The 24,683-nt window shown below is 31.2% G+C and overlaps 1 protein-coding gene across 4 annotated transcripts in view; it reads right to left on the bottom strand.

The window, feature by feature from the left end:
- whd (carnitine O-palmitoyltransferase whd) overlaps nucleotides 1–24,683 on the bottom strand; it is a 59,300-nt gene that overhangs the window by 29,950 nt on the left and 4,667 nt on the right. The window contains exon 1 of one of the 4 annotated variants that reach the window (XM_014417557.3): nucleotides 14,541–14,635. The exons of the other annotated variants lie outside the window; for them this stretch is intronic. The gene's annotated coding sequence lies outside the window, so the exon portion shown is untranslated. Of the gene's footprint in view, nucleotides 1–14,540; nucleotides 14,636–24,683 lie in introns of those variants that run through there. 4 annotated transcript variants of the gene reach the window in all.

The raw sequence follows: 24,683 nt of genomic DNA, 5'->3' as shown, positions 1-24,683 counted from the left end.
AAGAAAAACAAGCGGTTAATAGGAAACCACAGCATTCATGCCAATGACATTGGGCAAAGGCTAACTAACTTAGTGGCGTCCAGAAACCTGGTTTTGGGTAGTAACCGTTATTCCCACAAGAATATTAACAAGGGGATTCGGACGACTCCCGATCGGTCAGTGGTAAATCAGATCAACCACATCTTTATAGGAAGACAGCATAGGTGCAATTTACGGAACGTGAGGGCATACGAAGGAGGTAATGTAGATTTGGACCATTTCCTAAACATCAATCACGTGACTGCTAAAATATCCTTAACAAAGAAGTCCAAAACTACCGATAAACCCAGAAGTTTCAACCAGAGAAAGTTGAAGAATACTAAGACTAAGCATATTTATGCAGAATTGCTAGATAGTGAAATACGCCAACGAAGATCCTGGTCAATATATTTAGAGGTTCTGGTCAATCAGTCAGCGATGAAGCAATAATGCAACTAGTTTAGGAAGTATAAGGAACGCAAGAGCAGCAATTATCAATCTTCGATGAAGAATGTAAAGCAGCAATATGAGGCTATGATTAGATCAATTATAAGAAGGTCTGTTGAATAATACCGACAGAGAAAGCAGAATGAAGATGGTGGAAAGATAGAACTGATGTGGTGTGAAAAAGAAGAAGAAAGCTCTATAAAAAAAAAAAAAAACTAAATCCTGTATGGGTAAAGAGGGTAACTTGATCTGTAATGTCTGAAGTTTACGCAGAATGGAGAAATACCTTTATTAATAGCCTCAACTATAGAGGCGAAAACACTAGAAACGAAGAAATTATTAGAAGAAAGAAAATGAATAGAACATCGAGCCCCTTGATGAGGATCAAATCGCTGATACCATCAGCAAACTCAAAAACAATAAGGCTCCTAGTGCAAATGCACTGCCTAATTCCATGTACTGCCTACGGAACTCCTAAACAGTATTGGAAGTGGTCATAATAAAGTATTACAAGACTTCAAAAGAGAAAAAGAGGTGAAAATCGCTGATTGGAATATACCCAATATACAAAAAGGATGATAGGCTTTCAAACAGCAACTATCAAGGCATCTCTTTATTTTTCTGGGTTTATATTATATATTATTGTTATATACTGGACATATATTATTTCTCATTTGCTTAGGGCGGTGCTTGCCATATGTTGGAAGTGAACTCGGTTCGTACCAATATGGCTTTAGAGAGGAAAATCCACCTCGGACCATTCTAGTTAGAGTGCGTGAATTTGATACCAAAACTCAAAACCTTTTCATAGATTTTAATGCAGCATATGACATCATATTGCCTGAAGAGCTATAGAGAGCCCTGAGAGAATTTAATATACTAGGGAAATTTATACAAAAGCTCTTTATGAAGTATGCGAGATGCATTGTTAGGATAGATGGTGAAGGATTCGAGGATTTTTAAGCAAGAAAATGACTCCGGCAAGGGAATTCTCTGGCTCGTATATTCTTTGATCTGGTACTAGAGAAGGTATAAGGAACATGTGCTATAAGGAAGTATATATACTAGACTTGTCCGATTGTTAGTCTAAGTGAATGATGTAGACATCGTGGGACGGTCCCTTCAGATTCTGAATGAAACTTTTTTCGCATTGGAGCAGGTGAAGTTTTGACATTCCGGTAAATAAAGAAATTGCTGTATTGAAACGTACAAGGATTAATTTTATCTCAAAGTAAGGCGGTAAGTGGAAGCTCAAAGAAGCGTGCACGAAATGTTTAATTTATAATATCGTTATACCATAATTTATACATTATATAAGTACTTAAAAGAAAACAATATATGATGTCGACACATACGAATTTTCTTACAGTTTTAGAAGCAAAACATAATATAAAATTTGATTGCAGTATATTCCCTAATGTAGGTAATATTATAGTGTTAGTAAAGATGGATAGAATTATGACTCCAAGTAAGAGAGTATTAATAAATGCAGAAATTTAAACTTGATTTTATTTGTTCTTCCGAGACCCGTTGCGGTCAAACCAGTTGGGTAAAGGTGACGATAATTAAGGATATTATAGGAATTTGATCTCATGATAGTGCTGGAAATAAGAATCAATCACGGATCCTAAAACAAAACGAGTCCTGCGTCTAAAGCGTTAGAATCTTGATTAATAGAACAAAGGTCATATCAATCGAAGGATTATGAAGTGAACACTTTCTCAGCATTCAGACTTCAATGGGTCAACAAAAAAATCTCCACAACAAATCGCCCTGGAATGGCAACGACACAAAAGAATATTCAAATATAACAAGAGGTCGGTGACATGAAATTCTATATCGGGTTATTAAAGTTGAGATGGGCCAGTAAATCGATAATTTGCAGCTAGCCACAGAATGCTCCAGCATACGACATATGACATTTGTATTGGGAGAGAAAGTGTGAATAATAAATTGAAAAAATTAAACACACTTCTCTTAAATATCTTTATTTTTATACGTTTCGGCTATAATCATGGAAAACTTCATTTGATGTATCCAAGTTTAAAATTATCAATTACAGACTATTATTTTCGAGTTGATTTATTAAACTATCATACTTTTATATGAATTAAAATATTTTGCACAATAGCTCCTTTATTACCACAGTTTCATTTGTTGATTGTTAATGAAAGTTTGATAGTACTGAGGATAAGGTTTTAAATGTTTAGGGTGATAGATATAATAGGATTATTGATTAATGAATTGAATTAGGCATGGTAGTCAGTAATTGAAAATTTTAAACTTCATTACATCAAATTGAGGTCTCCTTGATCGTCCCACCGAAACTGAGAAAAATAAGAAAGATATAACTCCAAAAACATTTCTAAAGGACAAGATCTCGAGGCCATCTTCTTTTCAGACGTCTAGGAGGATTATTAGGTAGTGAAGGAGAAGCCAGGTTAGAAACGAGTTGGTTTGGGTGGTTGGGAAGTTTATTATGGAAGGATTGGTATCTGGTTCTGGCCAAATCGGCAACATAGGGGACATTGAGGTCCTGATGGATGATTAAATTTGTGACGAAGTAAGGAGCATTAAGGATTTTACGAAGGATTTTGGACTGTATGTTGGATTCGAGAGGAATTAGATGGTTTAGTGAAGCCCCATAGCTCAACTCCGTATGTCCAAATAGGCCTTATAATAGTCATGTAGATCAGTCTTTTGTAATGGATTGGAAGTTTGGACCATTTGTCTAGTAAATGTTGTAATAGTCGGAATCGACGAGCAGTTTCCTGTCTTTTCAGTCTTGTATGAGGATTCCATGTCAGTCGTTTGTCGAGATGTAGTCCTAAGTAACGATTCTGTTCAACAGGAATAAGTGGGGTATTATTAAAAGATACTGTAGGGCAAGACGAAGGTTTACGACGAAGGGTAAATGTGATTTGGTGGGATTTATTGGAATTTATTTTAATCCTCCAGTTTTGGCATCATTCTTCGAGGGTGGTGATGAGGAATTGGGATATGGAAGGATCATTATTTTTGAAATGTTAAAAATATTAATCTCTAAAGACTTTTTTAACTATCATAAAAATCTGCTTATAAAAAGTAAAATCACTATTTTTACAACATTAAATTTAATTATGATCCAGTTAGTGTATTTAACCAACGATATATTGATAAACTTTTTTTTTTTTTGTTATTTCCAAAAACATTTTTTTTGTATTCTTAAAATAACAAAATCTGAATGTTAAAATTGCACTTGCTTTTCAATAAAGTTAATACAATATAGGGAATTAACATGAACTATAGATTCTCCAAATAGGTACTTTGTGGGAGTAAGAGGGGTCAACTTGAAGTGAAAAAATGATTAATTTAACAAAAATTAATTGTGATAACTAATAAAGCATTACTACAATTATAGATAATTTTGGTTTCGTTCCCTTTTCTTTGGTGTAATGTTACCATCTGATTGTCTATGCCCTGCCCCCTCTAGTTTTAATCCTGGCTGGGTACGCACTTGGGTGCTTCTTACATGAAGCTCAAACATTACTGCTCTTAACTTTTATCAAACGTCCGAGGGTAAGACCGAAACGTAGATGGGAGGATTGCGTTAAAACTGATTTAGTAGAATTGGGTTTGGGGGAGGATCACTGGAAGGATGTGTGTAGAGAGTGATTGGTGGTATCGGTATCGAACCTTCGAGTTCGTTAGGTCTTCATCATTATCATTATTATTTGATTTGTTTACTAACAAAAACCGCCATTACGTTAGCTGTTTTGTTTTCTTAATTTTATAAACAGAGCTAAGAAAATAAATCAAAATGAAAATATTAATATAGATTGTTTAGGACATTGTTAATTAAAACAATTACTTGAAATACCTCACTAAAGAATCAAAACGTTATGAGTTTAAAAAAAAAATGGATCTCCCATTAACTATTGCCATAACTTTTGCAAGAATTAGTATTATTCTTTCCATTTCATCATTAGGTAACTATTTAAAATAACAGAAATCATTTTGAGTATTTATTTCAAATGATTGATATATTTTTTTATATTTTAAATAATATTAGCAAACAACAATTTTCTTAGAATAGCATAATAAATTTTGAAATAACTAATCATAGAAATAAATCGAAAAATAATATATTTCAAAATCGAAGAATTTTTGACTTGATTCATGAAACGTTTCGTTGTTTTCAAATTATTTTTTTTTTTTACCAACTATGAAATAATAAGATGGTGCTCTCCGACTCTTTTCGTTCGTTCGTTTTGTGAACTATTTTTTTCCAAGTTCTTAAAAACTGTTATTTTTTATCAAATTAAATAAGCATAATAGCAAAGACGACCAACACTAGTTTTAAAACCAATATGAAACGGTTTAATATGTCTCTATGCATTATCAGAATGATTTTAAAACAAAAACAAAACGGTTTACAGGAACTAATTAACAATAATGGGTGGCCGTTCACAACTAAACAGTTACAAACTGTTAAAAAACGAATCCCATGGTAAATATTAGAATTAGTTAAAAACAAATATTAATGCGGGTAATAACACTTAACGGTTCCTAGATAACAACAACATGGTAACTGTTGTACAAGATCCACGGGTCATAATAAGAAGTTTCCCAAGTTATCAAGTCGTCCATAAGAAAAAATATTGTATTCTACAATTAAGTAACTTTATATATTAGGGTATTCATGATGTTGTGTTAAATATAAAATGTTTTACCGTGTTAAATGTTATAGGTATAGGATTGTGAGCAGCCCTATTTAAAGTCATGTTAAATGTTAAATGCAAAGAGCTCCTAGCGGATTTTCTGAGCAGCTTGTTTTATAAACTTTATTCCAAAACTTCATGTTATTGTTTACTTTTAAGTTTTGATTAAAGCAATTTAATACAACATGCCTGAATTGAGTGAAAATTGGAAGTTTGGCCACTGAGTGCCTTGTTGATTTTTAACTTGTGAGAAGAGAATCAAGATGAGTTAATTGACGACTGTCATTACATTATTATTATTTCCATCCATTGCTTTATTAGTTATAAAAACATCCAAAACAATACTAACACAATCAAAACACAAATTATGAACAAGTAACCTAAAACAACAAACATAATGGTGACAAGCTCAGCTGTTCTGTTGCGTGACGTCATTCTCCATTTAACAGACCTAGTGACTCCCAACCATGTAATAGGGGTATTCATGATCTTTAGTTTAACATGTTAAAGCGTGTTAAATGGAAAAACTCATGTTAAATGGAGAAATATTTCCTTCTTTTACCATGTTAAAATGATATAACATATAACATGGCTGAGAGTCTGTTAAATGGAGAATGACGTCACGCAACAGACCAGCTGAGCACGTCATATTGTTTGCTGTGTTAGATTACTTGCTCATAGTTTGTGTTTTGATTGTCTTAATATTGTTTTGGATGTTTTTATAAATAATAAAGTAATGGATGACAATAATGTTTTAACAGTTTTCAAAGATGTTGATATTTTGTTTCTCTTCCTCATAAGTTAGAAGATCAACAAGGCACTCAGTGGCCAAGCATTCACACAACTTCTACTTTTCACTCAATTTAAGCATGTTCTAATAAACTACTTTAATCAAAACTTAGAGGTAACAATAACATGAAGGAAAGGTTATAAAGGTTGTAAAACAAGTTGCTCAGAAAATCCGGTAGGAGCTCTTATGAATTTAACATTTAACATGACTTTAAATAGGGCTGGCTGCTCACAATCCTATACTTATAACATTTAACATGATAAAACATTTTACATTTAACACAACATCATGAATACCCCTAATATGGTAAAAGAAGGAAATATTTCTCCATTTAACATGCTAAACTAAAGATCATGAATACCGCTTTTATATATTTTGTTGTCCAAAATATGAGGATTGTAAATTCAAATTCTATCAAATTTAGCCATCTTTATAAACTGACTGTTGCCTGAGTGTTAACACTATTTAAAATAGTGAAAAAAAAATATATGAGTGGGTGTTCTTGAACAGATTCATGGTTAGTAATACAAAACATGGAAATCAATATTAGAATAGCGAAGTTGCAGGATAGGTATAATTATCTCAAAAAAACAAATGATAGTTTCATGACACACTATATAATCAACCTCATGCTAACATGTGATCTACTATTGTAGGTATATCCCTCGGTTGCCCAATAACAACATACCAACATACATATGTTGTATATAAGGCCTCACAAAACTTTGTAACTAACTCTTCTTTTTTTCAATTTGAATAAAAGCTTTTTATCCGACAGCTTTGCAATATCCTCAGAATAAGCACGATGTTCGTCATTCTTTTAAGTCATGTAGATATCAAATAAGAAGGTTTTCATTTCAATTGTGAAAAAATATATTCTTGATTTTATTTCCTGGGAACGTGTTTGTTCGTTTTATATCAAGAGATTGAGGTGAAAATTAACTTCCTAAATAGTGAAAACCATATGAAAAATCTATAAGCAGAATTTAAGAGAAAACTACAAGAAATTATAATCCAACATAATATATGTAGTTGGAATATTAGTACTTGAAGATGGGGAAATCCGAAACATGCAAATATAGAATATAGATAATATTCTAAAGGAATTTATTCATTCACTACACCATCTTAATATAAAAAATTTAAAAAAATATAATTTATGGCTAAAAAGTTAGTTATAAGGTTATATGAGGCATAACGAGATAAAATTAAAACAATCCGATGAGAATTTAATAACACTGGTTTACGTTGCCTGTCCACCTATTTATTCTTATCCTATTTATTAAGCGTTTAATGTTATTTCGTGGAGGACACACGCATTCTGTATAGAATTGGATAAATAGATACTAATGTTTTCCTAGATGGAGAGATCCAAGGTTAATAGAACCAAAAGGAAGTCTCAATGTCATTTGGTTTACAAATTTCTAAAAACGATATCTTACCTCACTTTATTCAATAACTATTGGGGAGTCCCACCGTAAGGACAGTTTTAAATCACCATCTCTCTTTTAATTTTAGAAATATATTTTTATCTTTTTTAAATCACTTCTGTAAAAATTAATAAAAAAAAACTTTTTTTTATTTTTTTTTTTTTATTTTTTTTTTTTTTTTTTTTAGTAAGTAGGTACGTATATAGAACCATCATTAATAATTTAATAATGCTTCAAAGGTATTTTAGAAATTCCGTAATCAATAAGTCAGTATGTTAGAGCTATCTGTTCTTTAAAATATTAAAATAAAGATTAAACGGGTTCCCATCAACGCTAAGCTTTGAAGTGAATTAAATTATATTTTAAATGAGAAGCTATAATGTTCCAGTAAATTATAGTTTTCGAGTTATTCGAAAAATTATTAAGTATCCCATAAGTACATGGCATTATTTTCAGAGATAAAGACCTACAAAAAAATACAGACCATTTTCCCCAGGAATTCGAAAATTGTCTCATATTTTCTAAAATAATCGTTCTACGAGAATAATTATATAAGACGATTTTAATATATTAGGCTCATTGGTCCTCTTGAAAATTTTGGAAAAACCAAAAAATTGACTAGTTGAATTTGAGAGAAAAAAAAATCAAGTTGAAACTATTCATTTTTGTTATATTCTAATTAACAAGATTGTTAAACAATGTAAATCGGGTGTGTAGAATATGAATAATTTATTTATTTCTAATACATTTTATTACAATTTCTTAAAAATTTAGTAAACACTATTTTGGCAGATTAAGTAACGAGTAGTCATTTTTCTATGTTCTATGCACTTGGTTAGCATTGTTTATTCATCAGTCTTTTTGGAATCGATATTAAGCTAATAACAAGTAATAGTGCTATATTCTCAAGGGTCCCTTATACTATTCCTAATATATTAGGAGAAAGAATACGTAAGGTTGTTATGAACCTTAACATATAGATCAGAAGAAACTTGACGTTGAACAACGTGACGCCTAATTAGGACTACTTCAGAAGCACCGTGATCCTAGTTCTTAATGGATACAGTCGTATTGCGGGTGTTTTAGAAAGTATAAGATACCCACAGCATTGAATACTTATAGAGGAGTGATCCCCCAAGATAAACGTCCCGTACGTGGAGTCAGAAGAGTAGAGTGGCGACACTCCAGCAGATGGCCCTCCTGCGCATATCGGACAAGTCATAGCAGGAGGCGTACTAATGAGCCTCTTGCGAGAAAACTACTAAAACTACTTCTGTCACAAGAAGTAAAAAAGTCTAACCAGGCTACCAGAGACTGCCCAAGTGAGGATTGGAAAAGATCATAACAGATGGGAGAGTATCTTCCGGTAGAACACATTAAAAAAATAAAACAGTGGGTGATAATCCCAAAAGGGGCTACCTACCCCAAGGAAGTACTTCCCACCGTCAGAGTAACTACATGCACCCTCCCGGTCTAGGGGGGTTTTAGACCAAATTCCTTGAAAATGATAAATTAATCCTTTATTCACTAGCTCTAGGGAACCAGAGACCTCCCAGCACATCGTGCTAATCTGAACTTCTATGAGACACTATAGGACGAGCTCAACTTCTTGATGGAAAGCTATCTCCCTCAGTCAATGACCATGGAGAACTAATCGTAATACAAGGTCTTTGTGTACAAGTGGAAGGAGGTTGCACGTCCAAGTAACTTTTCCTCGTTGGACTTGCATCCGCATCAAGGACGCCGTGGGTCAGTTGAAGGGCAGAAGAAGACAGCGGCTGAAGAATGAAAGACAAAATGTAAATTATTTTGATTACAGCAGTAGGTTACAGCGCAGGCACGCATAGCTTACAAATAGCCGTCTAACATGGCTGTAAATAAATAATAAATATACGAAAATTTTCTTAGGTATTTATTACAATTTTTTAATAATATATTAATTAATAAAAACGATTTTTCTAATGTTGATAATTAAATCTGGCTAGTTTATAATTGAAGGGGTTATGTTACAAATAGTAAATTAGAAAAAAAAATTCATTTTTTTTTTGTTGGAGCTTGTTATGTTTTGAAGTGTAGATAACCCTTTCTACATCTAGATATCTCAGTTATTAATTGGATTTTGAGGTTAGAATACCTCACACTAGCTGGATTGGCACCTACTCCCTTCATCCACACTCAAGTTTTAAAAAAACGTTACATAGGCGCTTCAAATAATGTTACATAACAAAAAAAAATAAACTTACCGCTTTAATTGTCTTTTCTAAAACATTTATTAAAAAAATAAATAAATAAGATTGGTTTTTTTGTTTTTGTAATAATTTAAGTTGTACTAAAAGTATCATCATGAACTCATAACTGAATTTTCGACATATTTTTTTTTTATAATTTGAATGCAAACTTCTAGTAAATGATTTGGAACTTAAAAATTGGGAGAAATCAATTTCAAATTTATTTAGAAGATACCCACCAACATTTAAGCCACAGAGATATAATCCACAAGAAGTTTTCATTCGAATTGTGACAAAAAATACATTATTACAAAAATGTCAAAATGTTAATATAAGAGGACATTTATACAACACAGTAAGAATTAGGAAATAAATTCCATTCGGAAGATAAGTAGGAGGATTTACGTCATGAAACCAAAGCAAAAAAAAAACAATATTTACATGCTTTCATATAACCAGTTTCTACTACAAACCTAACAGTATTACGCAATGATGTAAAAGAACAACAACCTACAGAATATGACTTTCAAAACTAAAATATCAGCTGAATTATTTTTTAAGGATATGCTGCATAGAAAAAGGTGCAGACGAGATTCATTCAAACTTATTAAGAATACATTAAAAATTGAGTCAGTGAATTATACAAATGTTATGAAGTTACATTATACATACATATCGTATGAAAATACAAGCAAAACACGGATATGTGCAATTATTGATTGAGTTTTGCTCACTTAAATAATATTTTTAGCGAATCATATATTTTTCTAGGTGGACGAGAGAATCTTGTTTCAAACCGGAAACACTACAAGGTTATTCTTAATGATTCACAAACGCCTGTAATTTAAAGCATTTTATTCAAATAATCACAATTTTGAAGGCAAAATGAATACTCTGGTATGCAATAGTACAAGCATAATATAAAAAACCACCTGACCCCAATATAACTTCTGCTTTTACTCAACACATAATACACAAATCAAGCAAAATATACAAATCGCAAATAATAGATGAATTATTTACTAACACACCACAATATCAGATATTCATAAATAAGAAGGAACAAAAGAAAATTATAAATAATGAATGAATTTACAAGAAAAGATGAGAATGGAAAATATGACGAGATGAGCATTCAAAAAGTCGGTATTTAAGTAAAAAATTAAGAGTGATAATTTTATTTTTTAAATGTTTTTTTCGAATTCTATATTTATATGCCCAGCGTATTTATAATATCTGCATAATGTAAATTTAAGTTTTTTGTATCTGTTTTATAGTTTACAGTATTTTTAGTTATATGAATTACTTCTGAGATCCTTCTGTTTTTTGGATTAGTCTGTTTTTACGTCTATTATTGTAGAGATTTGAAGTTAAATTTATGGTTTAACGTTATACTGTGGTTAGCCAATGTGAATTTTAAATTAGCTATCTCTTTAGCACAAAATAAATCTAAATTATATTTTTTAAATTAAAAAAAATACAAGGAAAAATATCTTCACATATTTTCTTCAAAATCCAACAATTGGATAATTTATTTTCTAATCAATTCTTGGTCAATAACAAAATGACTCATTATTTTACTGTACTTAATATTAAAATAATTGACTTAGTAATAAAACAAACTTATTGGGCTATAAACAAGATTAACAAAAAAAAAATCAAAAAAATATTAAGTAGTGCACAACCTTTTTTACAGTAATTTAAATACAGAATTTAGGATCCAGATAGGTAAATTTATTGATAAATACAATGAGAAAATTATATTAATGAACAAAAACAAGTTAAATCGCATAATAAAAAAACCCAAGATAAACAACACAATCTGGGATAATAACTACAGTAACAGTTTAAAATCTTTAAAGGAAAATAATTTTGAAGAAATTTACACATTAAACAAAACTGATTATGGTAATTGGACAATAATAAATCTCTAGAGAAATATAAAAATTTGCATAAAATTAAGAACAGAGTAGTTAAAACAAAACTAGAAATTCCCGAGAATATAATGAATTTAAGGCCATTAGGTGAAAATTTTAATTTTAATTTGGAGAAAAAAGACAGATAAATGACCTAGAAAATATGTTTGACAATATTCAGACATCTTAATGTAACAAGAAATAAAATATGTTCTATAATAAGCAATTACATACCAAATAACAATAACAATAAAAAATATATTTTGAACATAACCATTAATAGAGATTGGCAAAATTAGGTATATATATATATTATAAGATTTTATCTATAATATATAGAAAAGAATGTTGATTATATTAAATTAATTTTTACAATTGTAGGATATAAGTATATGAATATGGGGCAAACCCGAAACGTCGTGCAAAATATAAAAATATCCCGTTAGTTGGTTATATATAGTTGGTTATTTCCTTATTTTTAGCTCTGTGATTTTAATTGTTCGAAATAACCGATTTCCGTTATAGTTTTATTTTTTTATTTTTCAAGAACATGATTTTCAATTAGGAGAAAAATATTTTAAACAAATGGCATTCCAGGTTTTATTATTATTCATTTATTTATTCTTTTTTTTTTGTTCAACAAAAAAGTAACTATTAAGTGATTAAGTGACCTCACTGATGCAAACAGGAGAAAATTGTTTTGTGGCAGTTATATTTGGCCGCTCCTAGTTTTTTTGGGTCGCTAAACACAAATCCAAGGTTTGTTGTCAGATATGTTACATACAGGTAACCTTGTTGTTTTATTATAAAAAAAAATAAAAAAAAAAAAACTTAAAAATTTGGTACTTATTTTTGTTTTTTCACCTACATTTCGTATATTACCTTTATTTCCTTATAAAATTATACTAAACTAAATTTTCAATTTTAGACATTTTATGTCTGTAAAGTTTTTTCTTAGACACAAGAGATCGCTTAAGTGAAAACCGGAAAACTTCATAATTGTGTTTGGTTTCTTTTTCGCAAAAATAAAAACAAAACAATGTTCTTGGAGAAAAGGGCGGGGGTTGGAGGTCAAAAATTAATTAAAAACTACAAAAAAATGTTCCTCTAATTGTCTTCTTATAGGACTTATTCTAGTTTGACTGAATTAGGGCGTTTTTAGGGGGAAAAAAACATTTAAGTTTTATTCTCAACGAATCCGAATTTCAGGTTTCTCATCTCATAATGAAAAACCAACATACCACTGCTTTGCTAGAATAGAGGTCATCTGAAAAAAAAAAGTTTTGAATTTATTTTGAAATAGACGTTTTCCAAATATATTAGACAGCGGTTTCTTTATTTCTCTCTACTCCCAAAGGTAATATGTTTGTCAAAAAGTAACCATAGTCTACGGTACAATCTGTAGAACACGTCAAAGACAAAATAATATTTATTAATTTTTTTGTCAGATGTAGCACCACCCAAGCAAAGCAGCGATATGAACTAACTAATTTTCTTCATGCCATATATCCACCACTATTTTAGAAATCTACTGGCAGCTTCTAACACCACTGAAGACACTGGATCACTGGCTGACAATGTAAATGAGGTTAATGAATGAAGACGTAGTAAATAACTTGTGTGCCAAAGCAATATCACAATATTGTAATTTCTTAAAAAAAAAAAAAATATGCAAGTAACAGCTATTTTTATGTAATCTGTAACATCTGAAAGAAAAGTGATGTATCTCAGGGATACACCAATTTCTTATCTAGAATATGTCCTTAAATATACTCGTTAGGAAAAGTGATATATCTCAATCAAACCTTAAAAAGATATTTATATCTTATAAAATATATTGTTTTTAATGATACTTCATAAAAAGTTGTTATGACGCAGTTTTTACTAGATACAGTAAATTTTGTATACAGTACTAGGGGTATTCATGATGTTGTGTTAAATGTTTCACCATGTTAAATGTTATAACTATAAGATTGTGAGCAGCCCTATTTGAAGTCATGTTAAACGTTAAATGCATAACAGCCCCTAGCGGATTTTCTCAGCAACTTGTTGTATAAGCCTTTATGTTTATAACCTTCCATCCAGACCCTCATGTTATTGTTTACTTCAGTTTTGATTTAAGTAATTAATTACAATATGCCTAGAGTGAGTGAAAAGTGGAATTTGTGTGAAAGTTTAGCTAATGAAATGAAATGAAAAAATAACTTTATTCTGGGACATATGTCCCCTAAGAATAATTACATGGTTCATATCGTGAGATTTTTATCTGGCGAACGTTTACAAATTTTCAGATAGTAGAATGAAATTACATTGTTTTTTTTTACTGTTTTTTTGATTCTCAAATGTATCATTAAAATTATCCATTCTGGTTTAATAACAGAGAAATGAATACCACAAACACACGAAAGAACTGAGCTGTCACAACAACAAAAATGGCGGCGATCTCAACTGGTCTATTGTGTGACGTCATTCTCCATTTAACAGACCAAGTAACAGACTCTCAGCCATGTTAAATGTTATTTCGTTTTACCACGGTAAAAGAAGGCAATTTTTTTCGATTTAATATGAGTTTTCCCATTTAACACGCTTTAACATGTTAAACCAAAGATCATGAATACCCCTACTATAGCTATAAGATCTTTTTTCTCAAAAATGACCTTTCTTAAATTGACTAACACCATTACGTTTCAGCACCATAATAAATAAATTCCTGACCGTTAAGTGTACTGTTAATAATAACTAATAATATTATCGCAGATGGGAGGAAACTATATTACATGTATAATAGAGCCAAAGAGTGAATTAGTCTAAACACAAACATGCAATTAACTTTTTCTAACAATTAAAAAAAAAACAGGCTGAATAAGCAATGCCAAAATTAAAAACTATTATTGAAGTTAGATGAATTATGGGTGCAAGTTATGACAAATTAGGAGAGAAAACAAAATTAGAAACTGAAAAGAAGAATCACTGAGACTAAAACTAATGTGTATTCCAAATAAACAAGTCACCTGGTAGAATCCCTAGCTGTGGTGAATAAATAAAACACAAACCACTATTGATACACAAGTGAATGCAGCCTTGCCAAGGTTAAGGCGTCGTCTGTCTTCGCAATTCGTCGGCTACTTCCGTACACCAATTTCATTCTCACTACGCTTCTCAATACTATCCCTTTTCTAATAATTTCTAAACAGATTCCATAATAATAATTCATTATTATGTCTCGTTAACTACAAAACGTTTTTAACTGAGATCCTTGTGTCTGTTTTTGTCTTCCCTTTATTAACGAATCCGTCCTTACATCAAACAGTTGATAGTAAATACAATCGAAAATGTTTGGTCAGAATACTTTTAAAAAAAGGAAACTCAGAACTAACAGATAATAAACTAATAGAATAAGTAAAAAAATGCCAACATATTAATTAGTGTATTTATCATAGCACAAACTTGGCCTCTATGAATATTAAAAATATATATATGATTTAGAACAAAAGACGCTCCAGTACACAAAATATGTATTTATTTATTTTTTAAAAATAAAATATAAAGTATGAGCCAACTGTATCTAGAATAAAATTAAGTTTCTGGAATGTCAATGTCCAATTTAGCAAGAAACGACAAAAGTATTTCATATATAAATGTTAAGTTAATATCACATATAAAGTGTGGAGATGCGAGGAGAGATAAATCCGAATTAGAAAAGTTTTGAGGATAATAAAAAATATTTTAGTCAGCGATTTATTCTTTTCTGAAACTCATGCTTAAGCCTTCAAAACGTACTAAATTCAGCCAAGTTTTACGTTCAAAATTTTATTTCAGCTTTATAAGGGGATGAATCCCTGTATTTTATATTCTGAGCCAGTGAGAACCTTTCTGCCATACATACATTTATTTGTATATTAGTTTTTATTTAAAATGGATAACGCATATTTCTTGCCACTTACACTTACTCCAATCCTCAAAAGAATTTTCTCTCAGAAACGTTCAGAAAGTTTGTGCTAAATGCAATAAAATTTGCATCAACGCCTAACAGATCAGCACAATTTCGAGTTTTATCTCCGCAATCAAAAATTGTCAAATACGAGCTACCTATTCACAGTGTAAAAGACCCCGACCCTTGTATCATCACTAAACAATTATAAGCCAGTAATCCTACCATAGCCTTCGCATAATATGAAATCGATTCTAATATAGATGACAGCAATTTCTCGAACTGTGCTGTTTACAATGAGTATATTACGAAATAAAAAAAATCTATCCATTCTGTTAATCTTTTTATCTGTACTGAAGTAACTTGAATTAAAACTTTTTCAACATTATTGTTTACTTGACCAACCGAATCATCATTCAATCAAACACAAGGTATTTAATGGTTGGACCTTCTTCATAGATTGTATTTCCCCCCAGGTATCTAAAACAATTTTATTTTACAAACCATCAATTTTTTAAAATGATCATAGAACACTGGGAGTTATGGGTTATCTAAACTCACGGACTATTTTCCGAATACAGTTGCTCTCCTGCTTCAACACAATGAACTATCACCGCACAACCTGTAAATTGAACAGTGTAGAGAGTATGAGATAATCTATAACCAATTCTTTTGTGACTTTTGGATCGCATAGTTCCGTAAAGAGCAGCTATACTCAAATCAAAAAGTGAGAGAAAGTGGCCCAACGACTGCCACTCCTATTAGGGCACGGATAGAGATAGTTTTGTTGACCCCGAAATTAACTGTTATAATATTATTAACACGTGGATTTCTATTTCGTTCCTCAAGTCCGCTGACATCCTTGGCTTCCAAAGATCTTAAAATAAGATAATGTTTTAACAAAACTCGAGTTGTTTAATAAAACTGCCAAATTGAATACAATAAAAATTCCTTGAATCATTTTTATTATACATGAATAAAATAATTGAGTAGAAAAAACTGTAAGAAAACAAACAAAAACACCTTTAGTTTAAAGGCTCATTATAAAAAAAAATTAGGTAGAGTAATTAGGTAAGTACAGAGTAAGTCTGGCCTATGTGCATTGAACTAATACATTCAGAATTAAAAGATAAGACAGTAAATACATTATTTACATTGAGTCTGTTCTACCGGATTCAATTCATCCCAACACATAGGTAGGTTTTTGTGCCTTATAAAATCTTCAATTTTTAAACCAGGCATTGTTTCGTCATTAATAAACATCATTTTTTAATTCTGGTCAAGGATAATGGTTCTTTCGAATGAAGAAGTATTATTTAAGAAGCGCTCCATTAATCCTGAGACAATCAGCTACATATCTTACTATCACTTCTTTGCTACTCACTACAACGGCAGTGGCCAACGAAGGACCACAACTATATTTAAAGATCGATTAACACCGCTATCAGAATTGAGAGATGGCCAATTAACTGTGTATGAGGTTCGGAAAAGCCTTCAAATGGCGCAAAATAACCAACTTAGGTTGGACCAGTGGTGGATCCAGGAATATTCTGATAGTGAAATGACCTTTGTACCTGGTGAATTTCAAAAAACGAAGTCGAAAATTTCGATCTAAATAAATATAGTTTAAATAACTTCAATTATGAAACAGATTTCTTTTCCAATTAAATATGTAACAATAAAAGTTCCTTTTGTATTTATATGAAATAGGAACAGGCTTCCAGGAAAAAAAAACCGAATTGTTTCATTTTTCAGGAATGGAGGCACTTTTTTCTGGCTGTTTTTTTTTCTTTTTTATGTGACTCCCTGGTCATATCTGGCATACGGGGGAATTATTTAGAGGGAACCAATCCATTTAACGATGGTGGGGGGAGTCAAGTTATCATTCCATGGGACCGCCACAGAAATGAAAAAAGTCGGACCCCCCAGACCAATTGAGAACCGAGGGCGCCGCAGTTCCCAGACTGGAAAGACCTCAACCACCTAAGCTAAGGACGACTCGTCCTAGCTTGTTCCGCTAGTGGGTCGGACACCGCTCGGCGGTGACTGAAAGACCATGGCACACAGCGGCAGGTTCACAACCCCAGGAGAGCCGATTTATTCATACGCAGGTTTCTCGTTTGTCTGTAACCCCAGAACGGCCCAGGAGTACTATAGGCGAGTACCTTTCCTGACAATCATAAATGGTTTGCGAAGAAATAAATTTCCAAGCTGTTCAGTCCGTACTGATTAGCGTTTACCGTTTTTAGCTTTATTGAGGAACTATTCCTAGAGGCTGGTATAACATTCGCTTCATTTTTTTGAACAGTTCATTTCGAAGAAGGATAACTCAAGCCCATATAGCGCAAGTGTTGACTATGCAATCTAGTAGCACGTAAAAATTACATTTTTGGACTGCCTCGTACGATCTCCCTGTTTGAATCCGATGGAGCATTTCAGGGATAACTTAGATAGACCCATTTTAGAGTGGAGCTGCGTGAATAGCGGTGACAGCAAAATAAAATAAATTAAAAAAAGTGAAGGGGAGGGGCCAATTGATATTTCCTTAGCAAAACTCTGATAAAAGCAATTTTAAGTGGGGAACACAGCTTCTTTTCAAGCAGTCGTTTTAAGTCATTTGTTGGTTATAAAATAGGTTAATATACCGTACTTTATAACGAATCAGTTCTAAAGAATAGAAAGAATAGTAAAATGAAACTATTTTTACTCTATTTGTCTCTTTAACGTAAATATAATTAAATATTTTTCAACATTTTCTTCACAGAAAATGAAACTTTGGTCATTTTAACGGTATTTGTGTGTACAATATTATCATGCCCATTTATTTTTAGTTTAAAAAAATAATAAAAATTATTTTGAACTGTAGAAACATATTCAGTGCAGTTGTGATTACTACAAAAACTTGAAGTAATGCTTTAGCTATTAAGGGAGTAGATTATTTTCATTCATCGTAAAACGCGTTTCTTCATTTCACAATTAATACATTTGATAATAATAATAATAATAAATAATCCCTCATCGAAGTTATCAGAAAATGGATTAATTATTTATTATTAACGTTAATTGGAAAAAAATTTTGTTTTATACAAAAACTTGGGTCAAATATTAAAAAATATTCAATAACCCAATTAATATGTAAATGATAAGCAAAAGGAATATCACTTACGCAAAATATACTTATTGATTTGTAGATTTATTGAATCATTCTGATAATAAAATTCATTAAAAAAAAAATCAATAAAAATCCTTCCTTCAGTAATAACTAGGGACTTAAATAAAATAATAATTTTTAATTGACCCTAACAATGTTATAACTTGTATTTTTTGTCTACTTTGTCCCATTTTTCACTCGTTGCATATTTTGTTACTATCACCCATGATTAATATTGCCGATCCCCATTACCATTGTCTATAAATATATGATAGAATGTAATAGTACAAGAGCCTGGAAGTAAAAAAGGCAGTCATCTCACCCCAATTTTTACATCTCACACCTTAAAAAAACATTAATTTTTCATTCGGAGCTCTATATCTTAAAAAATACCAACAACACTAGAAAATCTAAAAAAACATTATTTAAAGTAGAGAAAATTTGCTTAAATGTGAGCCATAATAGAGCCATTTACATCCAATAGTTCTCCAGATATAACCTTTTAAAAAGCAACATTTCATAAAAATGTACTGAAATATCAGTAGTTAGAGAATCTATTTTGAGAAATCTATATCTCAATAACCATTCGATGTACAAATGTCTATTAACACTCAAATCTTTTGGTACGTTCCATACAACATTTTTATGAAATGTTGCTTTTTAAAAAGCTATATCTCGAGAACTATTGAACGTAAATAGCTCTATTAGGGCTTACATTCTAGCAAATTTACTCTACTTTAAATGATGCTCTCTTAGATTTTCTATTGTTGTTGGTAGTTCTAAAGATAAAGAGCTGCGAATAAAAAATTAATTATTTTTAACTGAATGGAATATGGTCCGGGTGCGGTCAAAAAAACTCAAATAGTAAATAATTATACTATTTTTATTGAGCCAACGTTTTTTTGACCGCACCCGGACCATATTCCATTCATCTATACACACGGTCAATCATCAATAATCTTCCAATTATTTTTAACGTTTTGAAACATCCGCCATTTTTATTTCCCCTACCTATACTTGGCAGAGTCATCAATTTTGACTAGTAATTATACATAGTTTTCAATCAAGTAATCAAAAATTGGGGTGAAATAACTGCATTTTTTCTCCTCTTGGGATCTTATAAGCTACTATTAATGATACACGATAATATAACACGTATGCTACAGATATACTTTTGAACTTCTAAATTATTAATTAATTATGTAGGATTTTTATATTTTAAAGTAAAAAATTAGAAATTAAAAAAAATACTAATAAAGTTGATGTTCAGTTAAGTGTTTTCAAGCAAGCGTGACCAGTTATTGTGCACGAAACATTGTCTGGCAACCTTGGTAACGCGACAGCCCAGTCATACCGCACGTTGACAAAGGCTATTATTATAAATAATACTCATAAACTATTGTTATTAACAATCACTAACGGGCACTGTTAAGAATTATATTTTTATTTCATGAGGCTGACATGGATAGCAATAAATGTTGTTCTGGTTAGATCTAACTAGCAGCTTTGAGATCACTGTTTCCTTGACCAACTCATATTTTGTCACTACTTAAAGGGCCAACTAACAAGAAGTAGACATTAGGCCCAAGTTGTCTTCCACCGAATCCTAATCTTTGTCATACAACTTTATATTTAACACATATTGGGTTAATTCCCACGCAACCAAAATATCATCCCTCCTTGTGGACTTTCTTCTTAATTTGAATAGACTTCATTGGTTACCCCCACTTTTACCCAAGGAATCTACAAAACTATTGGACATAAGCCCCAATCTTCCACTTCTTATAGATATCCAACTAGACAGATTCTCTCAAGGTCCCCACTACTTACCTCGATAAATTGTACAAATACCCCTCCCCTCTCTTCCAGCTACCAATCCCCATCCCTTCACCTTTTATATGTAGCCCCATGCATCAGAAGAGTCATTATTCCTTCAATAAGCTTTAGTCAAAAGACATGAAGTAACTTAGCCTTAAGGAAAGTTACTCCAAGTTTGTAAGAAGTATGTTTCAATGTTGATGTAGGATTCTATTTTACAATAAAAGTAAATGTTAGGGGTATTCATGATCTTTAGTTTAACATGTTAGAGCGTGTTAAATGGAGAAATAATTCCTTCTTATAGCATGTTAAAACGATATAGCATATCATCAAACATATATCAAATATGTTTGATAGTCTGTTACTAAGTCTGCTAAATGGAGAATGATATGCAACAGACCAGCTGAACTCGTCATCGTTTTGTTAGTAGTCGTGTTAGGTTATTTGCCAGTCGTTTATGTTTCGATTGTGTTAGTATTGTTTTCGATGTTTTTATAACTAATAACGTAATATATAACAATAATAATAATGTAATGACAGTTGTCAATTAGCTCATCTTGATTTTGTTTCTCAGCAGTTAGAAGATCAAGAAGGCACTCATTGGCCAAACTTTTACACAACTTCCACTTCAGGCATTTTGTAATAAATTACTTTAATCAAAATTTAGAAGTAAACAATAAGTTGCTCAGAAAATCCGCAAGGAGCTCTTGTGCATTTAACATTTAACATGATGTTAAATAGGGTTGCTCACAAACCTATTTATAACATTTAACACATCATGAATACCCCTATTAAAGACTTTACTGTTGTTTGAGTCTGGTTATTCGCATACATGAAAAACACTACGTTTAGCCAGAATTATTTTTTAGCTGTTTTGTCTTTTCACGCACCAAACCTGCACAAAAATGGCTCCTAGCAGTATCCTTAAAGAAAATTGAGTTAATCCTTATCCAAGACACTTCCAATAAAAATTAAACAATTTTGCGTTAAAATTATTTTTAGTAAATAAAAAAAACCAAAAAGGATAGGCGATGATGTGTCCACCAATAGAGTAGGAATGGGTATTCGCGCGTGTATTTTTAACTGAGAAATGATGACAGGGGCGGTAACAACATGGAAGTGCTATGACCAAAATTTAAAGCAGTTTTAATATTATTTTTCAATAATTAAATCATACTAAAATGTTAACAAACCTTAGATGGGAGGATCAGACCGGTGTGGTAAATTCGGTCGGTTGTCGAATTGTATGTGGAGAGCGATGGGTAGTATTGACATCGAAACTTTAGTTTCGCTCTGCATTATTTATTAAAATTACAACCCGACTAGAGATTTACAATTTATCGACCATTGGTTCAAACGTTCTCTCACACATGAGAAAACAAACTACCGAACTCAACAACTCGAGGACCCATTTATTAGTGGCCACCTCAAAGAGCTTGCGTCAGTTCTAGTGCAGCTATTCTAAAATTATTCATGATGTGTAAAATGTAAAATGTTAGACCATGTTAAATGTTATAAGTATAGGATTGGGAGCAGCCCTATTTTAAGTCAAGTTAAATTCAGAAGAGCCCCTAGCGGATTTTTTGACCAACTTGTTTTATAACCTCTCCTTCCACAACTTCATGTTATTATTTACTTTAAAGTTTTTATCAAAGTATTTTTTTACAACATGCCTAAAGTAAGTGAAAACTGAAAGTTGTTTAAAAGGTTTAAAACTGAGTGCCCTGTTGATCTTCTGACTTATGAGAAAGAGAATCAAGATGAACTAATTGACAACTGTCATTACATTATTATTATCATTCACTGCTTTATTAATTTTAAAAACATCCAAAGCAATAGTAACACAAACTACGAGCAAGTAACCTAACACGACAAAAACAAAACGGTGACGGGCTCAGCTGGTCTGTTGCGTGACGTCATTCTCCATTCAGTAGACCTAGTAACAGACTCTCAACCATGTAATATGTTATATCGTTTTAGCATGCTGAAAGAAGGAAATGTTTCTCCATTTAACATAAGGGTTTCCATTTAACACGTTTTAACATGTTAAACTAAAGATCATGAATACAACTTCTGTAACTCCCTGCAGAGATCTCGAGCCTTCTCTGACACCATTCTTCCATTGAAGCTTCGACCGGTCTCCAGTCTGCCCACATCAGTGTTTTTATGGTGTCACATTAGGGCGGTCCTTCAAAACTAATATTAAATATTTATCTGGGGCACTCACTTATTTCGTTTTATATTTCCGATTCCTTCTATAAAAATTTCAGGTTTTAAAAAAATCCTTTAGGTATCGTACCTACTCAAGTTTGAAATTTAAAAATAATTGATAATTTTTTTTATATTTATATAAAATTCAATTATATTGGTACCCCAAAAGTTAGTAATTTATCGATTCAATAACTAAATTGGGTTAGTACATTATTTATCTCATTAATTTATTGCTATTTTAAGATTAACGTACCATAATAGATAAAAGCACCAAATTTAATAGGAAGGAATTTAAAATTGTATTTATAAATACTAACATAGAAACCCCCGAAGTTTTTTTAATTCGGCGTTGTCATAGATTTAATTACGTAGTCGAATATAAAGTTGTGTGTGATGTTTGGTTTTAATCTTTCCTGAATTCTCTCTAGAACAATATAGGGCTCTTTTATACGCTTTCATAAGTTTCATAACTAGAATGGCAATGGTAATATAAAAGGCACACTTTATTTATGAATTCATTTTTTGGGCGTTATCTCAGCAGTGTTATTACCGTTAGGTGAATGCCTTGTTTACTAGTGGAGGTAATGAATGTTAATTAACTAGTTGTTATTAGACTTGTGTGCAATTTTATCTTATCTTGTATTTATCTGGCTCAAAAAAGTATTTTAACTGCTGTTGTTACATCAATTTCACTTGTATTACCAACACTACCGAATAATGTTTTAAAGATAATATTGCGATGTTTTAGTTTTCTAATTTTTCTAGGTGATTCAATTATCCCCTTTAATGCCTTAAAATTCAAAACTTTTTATTTATTTAAATATATTTTTTAAAACAGCAAACTAACTTCACGTTTTCTTCTAAGCTTTTGTCTCAAGATTGGCTTTTACGGATTATAAAAAATAAAACCAATATTAGGTCATTAGGTTAATGTCATTTGATTTTGGCGATTTATTCAGTGAATATCATTCTTGATTCTTTGTTTTTTATTATAAATTAATGTTTAACATACCTATTATGTTAGTAAATACTTCTTTATTTTTATTTTTCAGGAAGATCCTTTCGAAAAATAATTGATAAGTTATAATTTTCCTGAAAGAGAGAACCTTTAATTAATTTTTTAATAAAGTTAGTAGAAATGTACTTAGCACCACTGTGAAGTAAGCGATCGACTTAATTTGATCCTCTGATTATTGAAAGAGCTTATCTTTTAGAATATAACAGAAATTGGAACTAATTTTTTTTTTCGATTCTCCTCGGTTTTATATTTTTCGTAATTTGACGTAAGAAATGAGCAGTGATATTTTTATTCTAACTAAATGCTAAAAACTAATTTTTTGAATGGCCCACAATAATACAGTTTCAATTTTTTTTTAGATTAGGTAAAAAAGAAAACAAATGTATTCGTATTTTATATTTTTTTAGAAACAACTGTATCAGTTTCAGGAATTACGATTTGGCTTTGAATATATGAACTAACTCCCTTGGATTAACTTTTTTTAATCCTGCTCAATGTTTCCAATACAAAAAGTTACTGCAATGTTTTGATAATTTAATCTGCTGGATTTGGTTCAACCCAACATTCGATGTTTCTGATTAGGTATCTACTGATCTTCTTCAAATTTAGGCAGGCAATAAGCCACTACCCTGTTTTAGTTCTTTCAAGAATTGAAAGGTAATCGGGAATCGTTCAGAAATCGTGCTGAAGATGAGTTTGATCGTAAACAAAATGAAAGAAGAAACTATAAAACTAAATACAAAGAAACTATAGAAGAAAGACAAAGAAACTATAGAACTAAGTACGACCACGTTAATAAATTCTAGTAAGGAACTAGGTCTTGAAATAAATATGGATAAAACAAAATTCAACCTGTTAGCAGTAGAAACGAGAGTTATTCCGGTGATATAGATATAGGAGGAAATACGTTTGAATAGGTAGATAGGTTTAAGTATTTAGGTTCTACGGTAACTAGAAATTTATGAGGAAATAAAAGCTAGGTCCAAGGTGGGAAATGCTTGTTATCTCTCTCTCTCTCTCTCTCT

Source organism: Halyomorpha halys, unplaced genomic scaffold, assembly GCF_000696795.3.
Source record: "Halyomorpha halys isolate HHAL.00 unplaced genomic scaffold, Hhal_1.1 Scaffold161.1, whole genome shotgun sequence".
Classification (NCBI taxonomy): Eukaryota; Metazoa; Arthropoda; class Insecta; order Hemiptera; family Pentatomidae; genus Halyomorpha; species Halyomorpha halys.
The sequence above is the reverse complement of the archived record's forward strand: the minus strand, read 5'-3'. Positions and strand labels throughout refer to the sequence as shown.